The 16,018-nt window shown below is 37.3% G+C and overlaps 1 long non-coding RNA gene and 1 pseudogene across 1 annotated transcript; both read left to right on the top strand.

The window, feature by feature from the left end:
* The first annotated feature begins 1,000 nt into the window (after window positions 1–1,000).
* On the top strand, window positions 1,001–11,192 carry LOC147283090 (protein RECOGNITION OF PERONOSPORA PARASITICA 7-like; annotated as a pseudogene).
* A 2,682-nt stretch (window positions 11,193–13,874) lies between these two features.
* LOC147283089 (uncharacterized) lies at window positions 13,875–15,199 on the top strand. The gene is made up of 3 exons (XR_015122770.1): window positions 13,875–13,968; window positions 14,368–14,665; window positions 15,033–15,199. It is a non-coding gene; the product is annotated as an uncharacterized LOC147283089 (long non-coding RNA).
* Window positions 15,200–16,018: the final 819 nt, after the last annotated feature.

The following is a 16,018-nucleotide window of genomic DNA, read 5'->3' as shown; positions in this document are numbered from 1 at the left end:
TTTTTAAGAATCCAACATTTGCATATCATGTTCATACATTGATGAATCTACTGGGCTTGGTGTGAATTGGTGCCATGGGTTGATGAGCTTGGAGTTGGAGCTGCCTTCTTCATGAATGACCGATTACCTTGCTTATAGAAGTTGTACAAAGGGGTAAGAAAGCTGCCACTTAGTCTAGGACTTAGTGATTGAGCTTGTGTGCTGTATGCTCCCTTTGTATTGAACTTCTTCTTTAGTGGATTGCTTGGTCAGCTGGAAAGACCCCCAGTTTTTAACCGTTAGTGGTTTTCTGGGTGAACAATCTTGTGGCTTGTTTGTGATTTGTTTTCTATGTGTTGCTGATTATTAATCCGAAAATAACTTCACAAGATCACACACTTCACTTTAGCATGTTAACTTAGACCATGAATGCTAAATGAAAGTTTGTTAAATCTGTCCACACACCACTTTAGTTGTTGATAGCACTGGGATGCCTACATTGATGGATCCTTTGAGTGCATAGGGTGTCACTCAATTCCTTGGTGTGTTCTGACTTGTGGTATTTACTGAAGTTGGGTTGATTTTACAAGTAAATCTGGAGTTTCAGATTTTAGTTACTGCATCGTCAGAGTTGTGTCTGTTTGACTAGTTCCTGAATGATCATATAAAATAAAAATTGGGGTCCGATCACTGAAAGTGAATTTAATCAAGTTAATTGAGTGAATAGATCACCTAAATTAAACTTTCAAATAGGAAATAAATCTACCAATGCATTGATGTCTAAATAGCTCAAGTGTAGAAATTAAAGTCGTGTTTTTGTACTGTGACAACAATGGTTCGATGCAATATATTGCCAATTTTAAAGGTAATCAACGCCCAGCCTGGGGATGCAAAGGGACTAATGTAAGTGAACGTTTTTGTTAAGTTTGGCCGACCATTTGTGCAACCAAAACATTGAAATGTCATAATGCATGTGTTTTGTATTAGGGTAAGGCTGACTGCCATGGCTGGATATGGGTAAATGAGTACAAGAACTGTGGATTCACCAAGGGCATCACAACCACCCAAAGATACCGGAGTGTCAAATGTCGCGGATTCATCACAAGGGTCAGCTGCCCCTGATTTATCTCAACAGTCCAGACCCTTGGATTTGGTGGATGAAGAACCTGGGAACGACTATCATTCAGAGTCATCGCCAGACTGCACCCCTGCCAATTGGCGTCCATGGTGGCCATCTGACTCATCGTGGTCACCTGATCCTGATGACATTTACTCCCCGTATTAACAAATGTAATTATAATGTGCAAAACTGGTCGTGACGTCACTAAACTTGGCAAGCTACAATCAGGAAGATTGCTGTTACTCTTGATTAATTTTGCAGTTTTCATGTTGTGAGAATTGCTTCTTGGGTATCTGCTTGCTTATTGTTGTACTAAGAATCAATCTAAGTACTATAGATGAAGTGTATGCTTGGCCATTTTATTTTATGCATTTTGTTCGTTCTGTTGTTTATGGATGTCAGTAATGTGACTGTGTATATATGAATACGTGGCTGCATTGTTTGGTAAATAAATGACGTATTGGTGTGCATCCTGAAAATTATGACAATTAAGTTATTGAGACGTTAATAAGTTCATGTTCGTTAGTAAATATTCAGGCACTCCAATTTAAACTAGCAGAGGATAATTGGGTATGTTAGACTAGACAAATACATTCATTTAAGAAGAGATGCTGAAAAACATAATGTCATGGGCAGGGGCTTGCCTCTGTAATAATATGCCTTATAGGAACCCCAGTTGTGCACGAGGATGCAGTAGACCTATCATTCAATCCCATGCAGAGTTCCATGTGTCCAAGAAGGAGGCAGATTCTTCAACAGATGCTGCCTCTGGCGCGTTTCCAGACTAGTCAAACTGTGTAATTTTGGATTGCATGTCAAAACCTGATTGTGAAACAGGAGCTTGTATTTAGCACTCTGAGAATGCAATTGCTCTTTCGTGTATACAGAGTTGCAGTGCGAAACGTTTTTTTGGCCCAGTGATATTCAGCAACATGTAAATGCTTGATTCTAACATTGCTTGTTTATTAAGTCAAAACTATTACAAGGGGATCAATTAAATTTATAGTCTTTATGAAACTAGACAAACTCACATCTCCACGAAAAAGTTAAGTACATGTAGGGAATCAAATTGTAAGAGAAATAAGCTAAAAGGCTTCTGCCAAAATATATTAGTAGGAACCACATTTACTGTCTAAATGTATAAATATGATTTGTTTGAGTTTTTGTCAAATTAGAAACTTAAACTTAAACCCTATATTATATATCCTAAATCCTATTGTGTTTTTTTTTTTAATTTTAAATCCTATAACTTACCCAATACCCTATACCTTAAAACTATAATTCATAGTTGGTAAGTTGGTATATAACTATAGAAGCAATTTTGTTCAGAATTTTGGATTGCATGTCAAAACCTGATTGTCAAACAGGAGCTTGTATTTAGTAGTCTGAGAATGCAGTTGCCCTTTCGTCTATACACAGTTGCAGTGCGAAACGATTTTTGGCCCAGTGATGAAGTTACCATTCTCTTGATGTTTGGTTCAAAAAAATGGTAACTTGGATCAACAAAATGGTAACTTACCAATTTTTGACAAAAAGTTACCATTTCTTGAGAAAAAAAATCAAGAAAATGGTAACTTTGGTCAAGGTTGGGCTTGGTTACCACTTTCTTGATCGAAGTTACCATTTTCTTGATCGAACGATCAAGAAAGTGGTAACGTTTTTTGCCCCACTGATTTGCGTACCAGTTTCTTGAGGATTGGTTCAAGAAAATGGTAACTTGGATCAAGAAAATGGTAACTTACCATTTCTTGAGAAAAAGTTACCATTTCTTGAGAAAAAAAATCAAGAAAATGGTAACTTTCGTCAAGGTTGGGCTTGGTTACCACTTTCTTGATCGAAGTTACCATTTTCTTGATCGAACAATCAAGAAAGTGGTAACGTTTTTTGCTTGGCTGATTTGGTTACCATTTTCTTGAGGATTGGTTCAAGAAAATGGTAACTTACCATTTCTTGAGAAAAAGTTACCATTTTTTGAGGAAAAAAATCAAGAAAATGGTAACTTTGGTCAAGATTGGGCTTCGTTACCACATTCTTGAACCAAGTTACCATTTTCTTGATCGAATGATCAAGAAAGTGGTAACGTTTTTTGCCCCACTGATTTGGTTACCATTTTCTTGAGGATTGGTTCAAGAAAATGGTAATTTGGATCAAGAAAATGGTAACTTACCATTTCTTGAGAAAAAGTTACCATTTTTTGAGGAAAAAAATCAAGAAAATGGTAACTTTGGTCAAGATTGGGCTTCGTTACCACATTCTTGAACCAAGTTACCATTTTTTTGATCAAATGATCAAGAAAGTGGTAACGTTTTTTGCCCCACTGATTTGGTTACCATTTTCTTGAGGATTGGTTCAAGAAAATGGTAATTTGGATCAAGAAAATGGTAACTTACCATTTCTTGAGAAAAAGTTACCATTTCTTAAGGAAAAAAATCAAGAAAATGGTAACTTTGGTCAAGATTGGGCTTGGTTACCACATTCTTGAACCAAGTTACCATTTTCTTGATCGAACGATCAAGAAAGTGGTAACGTTTTTTGCCCCACTGATTTGTTATCATTTTCTTGATGTTTGGTTCAAGAAAATGGTAACTTACCATTTGTTGAGAACAAGTAACCATTTCTTGAGGAAAAAAATGAAAAAAATGGTAATTTCGGTCATGATTGGGCTTGGTTACCACATTCTTGAACCAAGTTACCATTTTCTTGATCGAACGATCAAAAAAGTGGTAACCTGGTTTGAGGCAAGGTTTTGGTTACCATTTTCTTGATGTTTGGTTCAAGAAAATGGTAACTTTGATCAAGAATATGGTAAGTTACCGCATCTTGATCAAGAGTTACCATTATCTTGAGAGATGCATCAAAAAATTGGTAAAACTTGTTTACCAGTTCAGCAGGTTATCTATTTTTTTTTTTTTATGTGGAGGCATTGTATGCTTGCAGTCATTATAAAAGGTCCGTTGCAATGATGGTGGGAGCTACCGGAGTTCATAACTTGGAGTGTATATCAAATGATCGTTGTTGGGAAGTCTTTGAGAGACATGCGCTTTTGGACATTATCAATGACAGACCACAAAATTTTGAGTCACTTAAGGAGAAAATTATTGCAAAATGCAAAGGATTGCCTTTGGCTGCAAAGACTCTTGGCGGTCTTCTGCGTTGTAAAAAAATAGACAAATGGGAAGGAATATTGAACAACAAAGTGTGGAGCCAATCAGACAAGAGAGGAATTCTACAAGTAATAAAACTGAGTTATCACTATCTCCCTTCATATTTGAAACAGTATTTTGCCTACTGCTCGATATTTCCAAATGATTATGAATTTGAAGAGAAGCAATTGATCTTTTTATGGATGGCTGAGGGTTTGATTCAACAGCGACCAGAAGACAATAAACAAATGGAAGAGTTAGGTGGTGATTATTTTCAAGAGCTAAGATCTAGGTCAGTATTTGAAAAATCAAGCAAATGCAGTTCAAAATATGTAATGCATGACCTTGTTGGTGAGTTGGCACAATGGGCTGCAGCAGAAATATGTTTTAGATTGGAAGACAAGGGGAATGATGACTCGCAACTTAGATGTTTTCCAAAGGCTCGCCATTCGTCTTACACTGCTTCCGAGTATGATGGGGTCAAAATATTTCAGGCTTTTTCTGAAGTTAAACGGCTGCCAACCTTTCTGCCACTTTCACAGTCCCGTGGGAATTATCTGGCTCATAACATTACTTTTGATTTATTGCCAAAGTTGCAGTACTTATGGGTGCTTTCTTTGAATGGCTATCAAATAACTGAGCTGCCAAATTCAATTGGTAAGTTGAAGTATCTACGATATCTTGATCTTTCTCACACAGCAATAACAAGCTTGCCTAAATCAATCAGTGAACTTTACAACTTACAGACATTGATATTAGAAGGTTGTTATAAATTGAAGGCACTACCGACAAACATGAGGAATTAGGATGCTCACGTCTAGTTTCTTTTCTAGATGTTGGTCTGCCACCTTCTCTTAGAGTCATAAAAATTGAAAGGTGCAAGTCTCTGATGTATTTTGCAAGACACCAGATTCCTCCAAGTCTAAGAAGAATAAAGATAACTGATTGTGAAAATTTGAAATCATTAGTAGAAGAGGAATCAGAGGTAGATGGTTCTTGGTCTTCTTCTTCTTCTCATTTTCTTGAGCACTTGGTTCGTTGTCCATCTCTGACATCCTTATCATTCAGAGGCCAATTACCCAAGACTCTTAAGCACTTGGAGATAACGCGTCGTAAGCAGCTGGAGTTAATAACCGATAGGTTCAATATGGAGATGTGAAAATCTTAAATCCTTACCGGAGGGCCTATGCCACCTCACCGGTCTTCAAAGGTTATTTATTGATGACTGTGGAAGTCTTGTTTCCTTCCCTAGAAAGGGGTTGCCAAGAAGAGCCTCTAATCTGAAACTGATCTGTATCAAAGATTGTGTTAGACCCCTTTCAACCTTGACCTGAATATGCAGAGGAAATGAAGAAGAAGGAGAAGATGGAAGGAAGAGCTGGAGTCACGAAGACTCCAGAGGATATTTCATTGATACTTTCTATTTAATCACTGACTTACAAAGAAAGAGCTGTTGGCCTATATACTTGCGTTAACAAACAATTTACCCAAGCCTAGGCTGCCAGCTAGCAGTTACAATCAATTTAAAAGATAAAACAGTAAAATAGTAAATGTGACTATAAGTTGTGATTAAGCAAATCACAGCTTCGTAACAATTACCCTCCCTTTAACATAAACCTTGTCCTCAAGGTTGTTCAAAACTGGAAATCAGGAAACTGGCTGATGAAGTCATCATAATCTTCCCAAGTTGCATCTTCTGCACTAAGCCCCTTCCAGTGAACAAGTAATTGAGTACCTGCAACATTTCCCTTCTTGTAATTCCTTCTCTGTAACACAGCTTCAGGGGTTTCATGTAGAGTTCCATCTTCTGTAATGCATGGAAGTGTAGCAATTGGGGTCACAGCTGTACCAAGATGTTTCTTCAAACAACTGACATGAAAAACAGGATGTATCTTGGTTCCTACAGGCAATTTTAGCTTGTATGCTACCTTCCCAATCCTTTCAATGACTTCATAAGGCCCATAGAACTTTGGGTGTAACTTGTGGAAAGAATGAGAAGCCAGAGATTGCAGTTGATAAGGAACCAACCTCAAATAAACAAAATCACCCACACTAAATTCTCTCTCAGTTCTATGTTTGTTAGCTTGAGTCTCCATCCTTTCTTGAGCCACTTTCAGATTTGTCTTGAGCATGGATATGATCTTGTCCCTCTCCATGAGTGTCTGGTCCACCAAATCCAACCTTGCAGACCCAACTTCATATGAATTAACATGTGGTGGTGGATATCCATAGACCAACTCAAATGGTGTTGCTTTTGCAGATGTATGGAAGGCAGTGTTATAACTCCATTCTGCCCAAGCTAACCATTGGACCCATTTCTTAGGTTGATATCCTGCAAAACACCTCAAATAGGTTTCAAGGCATCTATTCACTACCTCAGTTTGCCCATCACTTTGAGGGTGATACCCTGAGCTTATGTTCAATTTAGAACCCTGCAATTTGAATAATTCCTTCCAAAAAGCACTCACAAATATAGGGTCTCTATCACTCACAATAGAAGATGGCATTCCATGGAGCTTGAAAATGTGATTAATGAAGACTTGAGCTACTATGACAGCTGTGATTGGATGAGCCAAAGCAACAAAATGTGCATATTTTGTCAATCGGTCTACCACCACTAGAATTACTGATTTACCTTTGCATAATGGCAACCCAACTACAAAATCCATGCTTATATCAGTCCAAACTTGGGTTGGAATTGGTAGAGGTTGTAACAAACCTGGAGGTGCTATAGTTTCATACTTATTCTGCTGGCATACTGAGCATTCTGCAACCCATTTTCTGATATCTTTTTTCATTCCCTGCTAATAAAAACCTCTCTTTATTCTTTGATAAGTTTTGAGTACCCCAGGATGACCTGCTGTGGGAGTAGCATGGTGTTCTTCAAAAATTTTAATCCTCCATGTTGATGTTGGACTGAGGACAATTCTAGATTGATACTTGAGAAACCCATTATCCACCTGAAATTTTCGCAATTTAGACTGCTGATCAGTACTTGCATCTACAGCAGCCAATTCTCGCAACTTGTTAATTATCCATTCATCCTGCTCCACATGTCTTCTCAGTTCATCCAACCATCCAAAGTAAGGGTAAGAGATTGATGTACATTCAAATTGACTATTCAGGGGAGTTTCTGCAAGCTGTTCAGCACCATGAACTCTGGAGAGAGCATCTGCAACAACATTTTCAGTACCATGCTTGTACTGTATCTCATAATCAAACCCAAGCAACTTATCCACCCACTTCTGTTGGAATGGAGTGTTAGCCCTTTGATTCAAAAAGAACTTCAAACTGTTGTTATCAGTTTTAATCACACAATGTCTTCCTTGTAGATATCCTTGCCATTTTCTCACTGCATGCACAATAGCAATGAGTTCTCTTTCATATGTTGACAATGCTTGATTCCTAGGACCCAGAGATTGGCTTGTAAAAGCTATTGGTCTTCCCCTTTGTTGTAAGACTGCCCCAATTCCATTCCCTGAAGCATCACACTCAATTTCAAAGGGTAAATTGAAATCTGGTAAAGCTAGAACTTGTGGTGATACCATGATACTCTTGAGATGTTGAAAGGCTTCAGTTGCAGCATCAGTCCAAAGAAACCCTTCCTTCTTGGTTAATTGATATAGGGGCTGGCAAATCTTACCATAACCAGGTACAAATTTTCTGTAGTAACCTGTTAGCCCCAAGAATCCCCTTAACTCCTTGACTGTTGTGGGAATAGGCCAATCCACAATGGCTTGCAGCTTTGATGGGTCAGCTGCCACTCCCTCTCTAGAAACAATGTGGCCCAGATATTCCACTTTACTTTGACCAAAAGCACATTTTTGCTTTTTAACAAAAAGTTGATTCTGTTGAAGTATTTGCAAAGCCTGCCGCAAATGAGACAAGTGTTCTTCCCAACTCCTGCTAAAAATCAATATATCATAAAAAAAAACTAATATAAACTTTCTCAAAAATGGTCTAAACACATCATTCATAAGGTTTTGGAAGGATGCAGGTGCATTGGTTAGCCCAAATGGCATAACCAAGAACTCATAGTGGCCTTCATGCGTTCTAAAGGCTGTTTTCTCCACATCTGCAGGATCCATCCTAATTTGGTGGTAACCTGATCTCAAATCCAGCTTAGTAAAATACTTAGCACCATGCAATTCAACCAATAAGTCATCAATCAATGGTATGGGGTACTTATCTTTAATAGTGACTTGATTAAGCTCCCTGTAATCCATGCACATTCGCCAAGTTCCTTCTTTCTTTTTGACTAACAACACAGAAGATGAGAAAGGACTGTGACTTGCCCGTATAAACCCTGAACTCAACAACTCATGTACTGCTTTCTCAATTTCAGTTTTCTGTAGTGGGCCATAGTGATAGGGTCTGATACTAGGTGGTTTAGCTCCTGGAATGAGTGGAATCTTGTGATCATGGGATCTGTTTGGTGGTAGGGTAGTTGGGCTTTGAAAGACATCATCGAATTCTGACAAAACTTCTTGTAATTCCTCCAACTGCTTGGTGTTCAAATCACATGCTTCAATTTTGTCGGCTGCCATAGAATAAAGCAAGATTCCGAAACTTGAAGTATGCAAAATTCTCTCAAGTTGTTGCAGAGTTGCTTCTTGTACCAAAGGTGCTTGAGGTTGAGTGCTTTCTATCTTATATTTTACTGCTCCCACGCTAAATTCCATAGTCAAAAGCTGGAAATCCCATAACACAGGGCTTACTGAGGATAACCATTGCACACCTAGGACCACATCACAACCTCCAAGAGGTAGCAAAAAGATTTGAGTCAAACACATAATCACTCATAGAAAGAGTGGTGTTCAAACACCCTTTACTCTTAACTTTACCCCCATCGGCTATCAACACCTCAAACTCAATAGTGGGGTTCAACTTCCAGCCAAGCTTTTTGATCAACCTACCATCCACAAAGTTGTGAGTACTGCCAGAATCCAAAAGAATAGTTACATGGCAATTTCCAATGAAACCTGCAACTTTCATGGTTCTGATAGACTTCGTGGCTGATGTACCATAAAATGCACACTCACTAAGCTCCATTTGTTGTAATTCCCCAGAGGAATCAACCACAGTTTCTTCATCTATTAACTCTTGATCCTCCATCTCCCAATTCACATCTAGAACCAATAGTTGTTTCTGATTACATCTATGACCCCGTGTATATTTTTCTTCACAATAAAAACAAAGGCCCTTAGACTTCTTCAATTGGACTTCTTCTGGTGTCAATTTTTTGAACATGGGTAACCCAGTAGGCTTAACAATATTATTGGGTGGTGGTAAGATGGCTAATGGCTTTGCAGCAGAGCCAGAGCCTGGAATTGGTGAGGGTTTAACTACAGGCTTAAGTTCACTCAACTTAGCATCAATTTGAGCAGCCAGAGCAATTGCCTCATGAACAGTCGAAGGACGCATCAACTTGACATCAAATTTTAATTCCTTCTTTAAGCCTCCCAGAAAACAACTCTTAAGTAAAATAGGTCCAACTTCTCTAGTACGATTTGCCAATCGGCGAAATTCAGTAACATAATCCTTGAGAGTACCTGTTTGCTTCAATTTGAAGAGAGCCTCAGCACTATCATCAAATTCTGATGGCCCAAATTCTCTGCAAAATGCACAAGTGAAATCCTCCCAACGTGGTGTCGTCGCTAGGCAATCCATCCAACGAAACCACTGTAGTGCTTCGTTCTCGAGATGAAAAGAGACGGTGACCACTTTTTGATGCTCGGGCGTGTTGTAGAGAGAAAAATATTGCTCTGCTTTGTAGATCCAAGCTAATGGATCATCCCCATCGGAAAAACGAGGAAAATCGATCCGATGTGGCCATGGTTGACGCTGCGCTCCTCCCCCCCCCCCCCCTCCATCAGGACGACGGCGACGATAATAACCACCATCAGCGTTCTCCGCTGCATCTTCAGCGTCCGATCCACCCCCTCCCCCTAGAGCGAGGTCACGGCGGAGCTGGTTAAAATACACACGGAGTTGTGCATCAATGGTGGCTGGAAAGGAATCCCTCAAAGATTGAAGGTCGGTAGTGAAAGCGGTGATGGAAGTTTCGACGGCGGTCAGACGAGCATCCATTTGCTTCGTGCGGGTGAGGTAGCAGGGCATACACAGGAAGGGAACAAGGATCAAATGGCTCTGATACCAAATGTTAGACCCCTTTCAACCTTGACCTGAATATGCAGAGGAAATGAAGAAGAAGGAGAAGATGGAAGGAAGAGCTGGAGTCACGAAGACTCCAGAGGATATTTCATTGATACTTTCTATTTAATCACTGACTTACAAAGAAAGAGCTGTTGGCCTATATACTTGCGTTAACAAACAATTTATCCAAGCCTAGGCTGCCAGATAGCAGTTACAATCAATTTAAAAGATAAAACAGTAAAATAGTAAATGTGACTATAAGTTGTGATTAAGCAAATCACAGCTTCGTAACAGATTGTGACAAATTGGAGGAGTTACCCGACATGCACAATCTCAACTCTCTTCAGAAATTGAAGATTGATTACTTTCCTTTCCTCCCAACCTAACATCACTGACCATTCGGAGGGTCAAAAGTTGTGAGCAGCTGTTGGAGTGGGGGTTGCACCTCTCTTAGAGAGTTGTGGATCGAAGGTGAAGATCCAGATGTGGTGTTGTTTCCACCCGAGAATAAGGAGATGCTGCTCCCCAAATCTCTCATTGAACTGTACATCCAAGGATTCCCAAATCTTCAGTGTCTATCCATCAAGGGATTTCAATTCCTCACCTCCCTTCAATGTCTTTGGGTCTACAATGTCCAAAGCTAGCATCCATTCCAGAGGAGGACCTGCCTCTTTCACTTACGAAACTTTTGATCTTGAAGTGTCCGCTGCTACAAAAGAAATGTGAAGCTGCATGGTAAAGGACGATACTGGCCCAAAATAACCCACATCCCTAGCATATGTATTAGAGATTGATGAGAACCCACGCCTCATCGCGTATGTCTTATTTCATATTTTGATTTTTGTTTTCAATTAAATTTTACAACACAGTATGCCGCTCTGCTGCATTTTTCCCTTGTGATACACTGATACCTCATCTCCCCTTATGTTTGTAATTAATTCTTTTCCTTTTGTGTATCGTATTGTGAGTAATATTTCATTAATTGAACAGATAAATTTCGATCATTCATAGAAAATACATGTAGGAACCAGAAAGTTGAGATTTTTTTTTTTTTTTTTTTTTTATTTTATTTTATTATAAGTTGAGATGCATTTAGTAGATGCTAGAAGCTCATGACCCTGCCAGATTATTAAATTAACAAACTCACGTCTCTTCAGAAAGTACTCTATCAGATTAGGTATAGATTAAAAGGTTCTTAATTAATATATGCTTTTGAAAATTTCCCCAGGATTCTATTTCTCTTTACATCTGCAGTTCTATGTAGGGGAAGCTTTTAGCGAAGAAAAAACACCAAACTCTGTTATCTTCTGTAGATTTCCTTGCCTCATTGTAAGAGTTGTCGACACAGCACAGTACCTTGTTTTAATTCAAGGGTTTCTTCTTTCAGAGAAGGTGTACACCACACATGGATGAGATTTATTGTCTTCAAAATTTTCCCTCGTACATGGTGAGATTTCTTACTGTTAAATGCTTCTACTTTTGTGTCATATTATGATTAATATTTCCTATTTCAATGGGATTCACACACTTTTAAAAATCATTAAAAAAAAATTGTAATGCTACTTGTAAATATTTAACTTGGATAGAATTCAATTCACACAATTACTTTCTGTTTCTGCAATACCTCCTTTCCCCTTATATACGAATTATTGTCACTATATTTGTAATGAATTCAAGGAAAAATGACAATTATCAAATCCATAGTAAACTTGTGTTGAGATCATGTACAGAGCTTTTTTTAACTGTTTCTAATTCTTCCGCTTTGAAGCATACATGTTTTGGAGGAGCTTGGTGGATTTCCATGAGATTTATCATTTTTAAATCCTTTAACTGGTGTGTTTTCTTACTTTTAAATTGCCGGCCAGTTATGGTGCTTACTTTTAATATCCTGTACTCGACTCTTAAGTGGTGAGTTTCAATAAATTTTTATATGCTTTTCCATTTCAATATACATGGAGTAATTATTAACATCTTCCAGTGAATTATTTCTTGAGATGTGCCAATATTAATTGCAGTATTAATAGTAACATGCTGGCTTGTCAAAAAAAAAAAAAAAGTAATATACAGACTTACAGAGAGCAAAGTGGAAAGGCTCGTAAATCCACATTTTGGGAAGCTTAGACATTATGACTAAAAGACTGAATTTTTCTGCTTTGGTTTGAAATTTGGAGAAAATCAAAAGTGGTAATAGTTGTAGTGAAAGACTGAATTATGATTGAAAGACTTGTAATAAAACATCTACCATTGTCCTTGAGTTTTGCTTTTGTTGTTCAAAGTAGAAGGGTTGTAGTGAAAGGTCCTTTATGCTCAAAACTGTTTTGAGCAAATCCTTTTCCATCCGCCTCAAGGGGATCGATCAATCTTCAAGCTTTTTAATTTCCTTACAATCCACCTAGACTCACTAATGTATTGAAATTCCTGAATATTGTAATGAACTTAAATCTTTTTCAATTTCATTATATCATTTATTTTTTTAACACCTTAATTTTGTTTGCTTTTTAATTAATAATTGTAATGAGGCCAATAAAAATGAATCGAAAAAAAAAAAAAGGGATTCCTAGTAATTCATTTGGTTTTTATTTTTCACAAAGTCCTTTGCATCAATAATAGACTTGAAGAGAAGAATCATCATCACAACATTTACGCATGTTCTTCTTCTAGCTCTACTTAAGTGCAACTAAGTACCATCAGATGCAAAATCATCCACTTGACCCTGTGGACCGGAAGGCGCGCAATTCGTTTTGACCATGTCTTTGGTAACTTGTATTTGGTTTTTTTTTTTTAAAAAAGAACTTAGCCAACTTTTAAGTAGTTTGATTTTCTTTCTTTCTGGTATTAATTTATAGATACAGGTTACATAATTGAGGTAACCATCTCTCTCATATATCAGCCCTCTGTCTAGTTTCCGAAGTTAAATCTTGAACTCCTTTTATGTACTTAAAATGTGGTATTTCTCACTAGACTAACAGATAAGTACAAGGGCTCATTGCTCTTCTAGTAAAACACTGGTGTCCACACAAATATAAGAATTTGTGAAACTGGTGTCTTCCACCAAAAAAAAAAAAGAAACTGGTGTCGACAAAGCAAATTGTAAGACACATAGTACTCAGCTTCACAAGTTGGTAAGGCCACTACATTTGTAATAGTAGGATTCCCAAATCCTTTTATTAATCGAGCAAGTTGGTGACAACACGCGCCTTCATCCCTTCACTACTGGCCATCCCCTTTAATCACTTTCATTCCTCACACATCCACAGGTGAGAATATTTTTATTTTCAGCTTTTGTTTCTTAGTAAGCATATTGCATGCATGTACTTCCAACTTCTTTACTTCTCTAGCTTTCCTTTCTTAATTGCAAGAATTGTCACCAAAGCATTTCTAATAATTTTGTGCACAAAAACTGTTGTTGAACCATTCAATTAAGCTTATTTTATGAAACTTCAATTTTCTCAATTCTGTTTTTTTTTTTTTTTAATCAGAACAATTTCCTCGGGATGTTTATTTTTTAGGAGGCTTGCCATAGTTGGATGAGATTTATCATCTTCAAAGGCATGCATTGTTCTCTTAATGGTGAGATTCCTTATTAATTGTTGAATGCTTCTTCTTTTGTGTGTTAAATTTTCAGTAATATTTCTTATTTTTGTCTTTCGTAAGGCATAATTTCTGATCTTTAAGAAACAAATGAAGGAAGTCCATTTTAGCAGCATTTTGGTCAAGAATTATACACCACAAAGTTGAGATGCTTTTAGTAGATGCTAGAAGCTCATGGTCTTGCCATATTAGACTTACAAACTCACTTCTCTTCAAAATTTGACAATGGGATGTTGGCCAATGACTGTTTCATTTCCTGAGACTTACCATTAAAGTGGGCCAATGTCATTAATTTTGGAATCATTTATGCAAACTTGCAATTAATGAACTGGAAACAGAGTTTCTTACCTCGTTTCATATTTCTTCTTAATTCAACAGTTGCTTCTTTTCTAGAAGGCGTGCCCACACATGGATGAGGTTTATTGTCTTCAAAATCTTGCCTTGTTCCTGCTGAGATTTCTTACTATTACATGCTTCTCCTTTTGCTTGTCATATTATGATTAATATTTTTTATTTCAATCACAGTTAATAAAAATAAAAATAAAAACTGAAATGCCACTTGTAGATCGACGTTAAACCTTGACAGATCTGTCCTGAGTTAGTATTCATTCCAGAGGGAGGCCTGTCTCTGTCACTTACTCAACTTTGTATTGCCATGGCACATCAACCTAAGATGGTAAACTACTACCTCTGTATTGCCTTTTTCAGCGTTTTTAGAAGTCTATATTTCTCTTTTTGTAAATTCAGGAAACAGTGGACTTAAAAGATATTTTCTTTTGGCACTTGCAATCAATCGGAATTTTAGTGAGAACATTTGACATGTTAGTCAAAGTACGTAAAACCCTATTTGCAAGCAAAACACTGCATCTGTAAGTACCGAGCACTCGGCATGCTACCGAAGGCTCAGTACACCGAGCTCTTAGTAGGCTACTGAGCCCTCGGTGACCTATCAAGCGCTCGGTAGTGTAAATTTTCTTCTCTGTGTCTACGTATACAAACATATTAGGTTGAAGCTTAATTTTTTTTTTTTTTTGAATGGTTAGATTTCCAGTGGAAACTTGCTGGAAGGTGTTGTGTGAAGTGATTGGTGGAAGGCCTAGTGCAGTGGGCCGGCCTATGCATTAAAGTCCTTTCATCTTTTTATCTTGACCAATTAATGACCTCAAACAAGTATAGTGATTGCAAATACTCATCCATTTTATGATTTTATCCCAATGGTTTTTTTTTTTTTTTCCAATTTTTCTTTCCCAACTCACTTGTATTCATATATTAAACTCTAAAAAAAATAATTAAATTTTAAGAAAGATCAAAAAAGATAAACCATGTCAAATATTTTGATGACACATCGAGTTGAGAAAAAATAACATTTTCCTTAAAATGCCAACAACAGCAATATCAATTGTATCCTGGCATGCCAACTACTACTCTTCAAATGCAAAATTTCAATTCTTTTGAGTTAGTTTTTGATAAATCTTCTTCTGCTTCTGCCTTACAAAGCAAGTAGTAATGCATTATCAGGTCATGTCGATTTTCGATCTAGGCATTTGTAAACAATGAGAACGATGAGCAAGCCAGAATATACATATATTATATATTCATCGCAACTCAGTTTCATCCCCAGTCTCTATCAATGTTGTGAATTGTTGACCAGTCAATGACTTTTTTGATTTGTTAAGACTTCCAAAAAATCCTTTTTCAAATTTTTTAAAATTACTGTTCTAACGTCGATTGTGTAAAAGAAAAAATATTATAAGAGCAAGGCAAGTACCAAAATCCAATTCTTTTGTTTCATGTCTTAGACAACTTGTATTCTATGAAAATAAAAAGCCTTAGGCAATTTGTAAGTAGCTTAATTTTGATTCTTTTTTGTATTAATTTATAGGTATAGAGGTAACCATCTCTCTCTTTCTCTATCTCATATCTTGAATTTCTTTATACTTAAACATGTGGTATGTCTCACTAGACTAACATACAATTAGAAGGGCTCATAGCTTTAGTACGGTACGGGGCTTCTTTTATTTGTGCCTTA

Source organism: Dryas octopetala, chromosome 6 (genome assembly GCF_963921425.1).
Source record: "Dryas octopetala chromosome 6, drDryOcto1.1, whole genome shotgun sequence".
Lineage (NCBI taxonomy): Eukaryota > Viridiplantae > Streptophyta > Magnoliopsida > Rosales > Rosaceae > Dryas > Dryas octopetala.
This window is presented reverse-complemented; position numbering and strand designations above follow the sequence as displayed.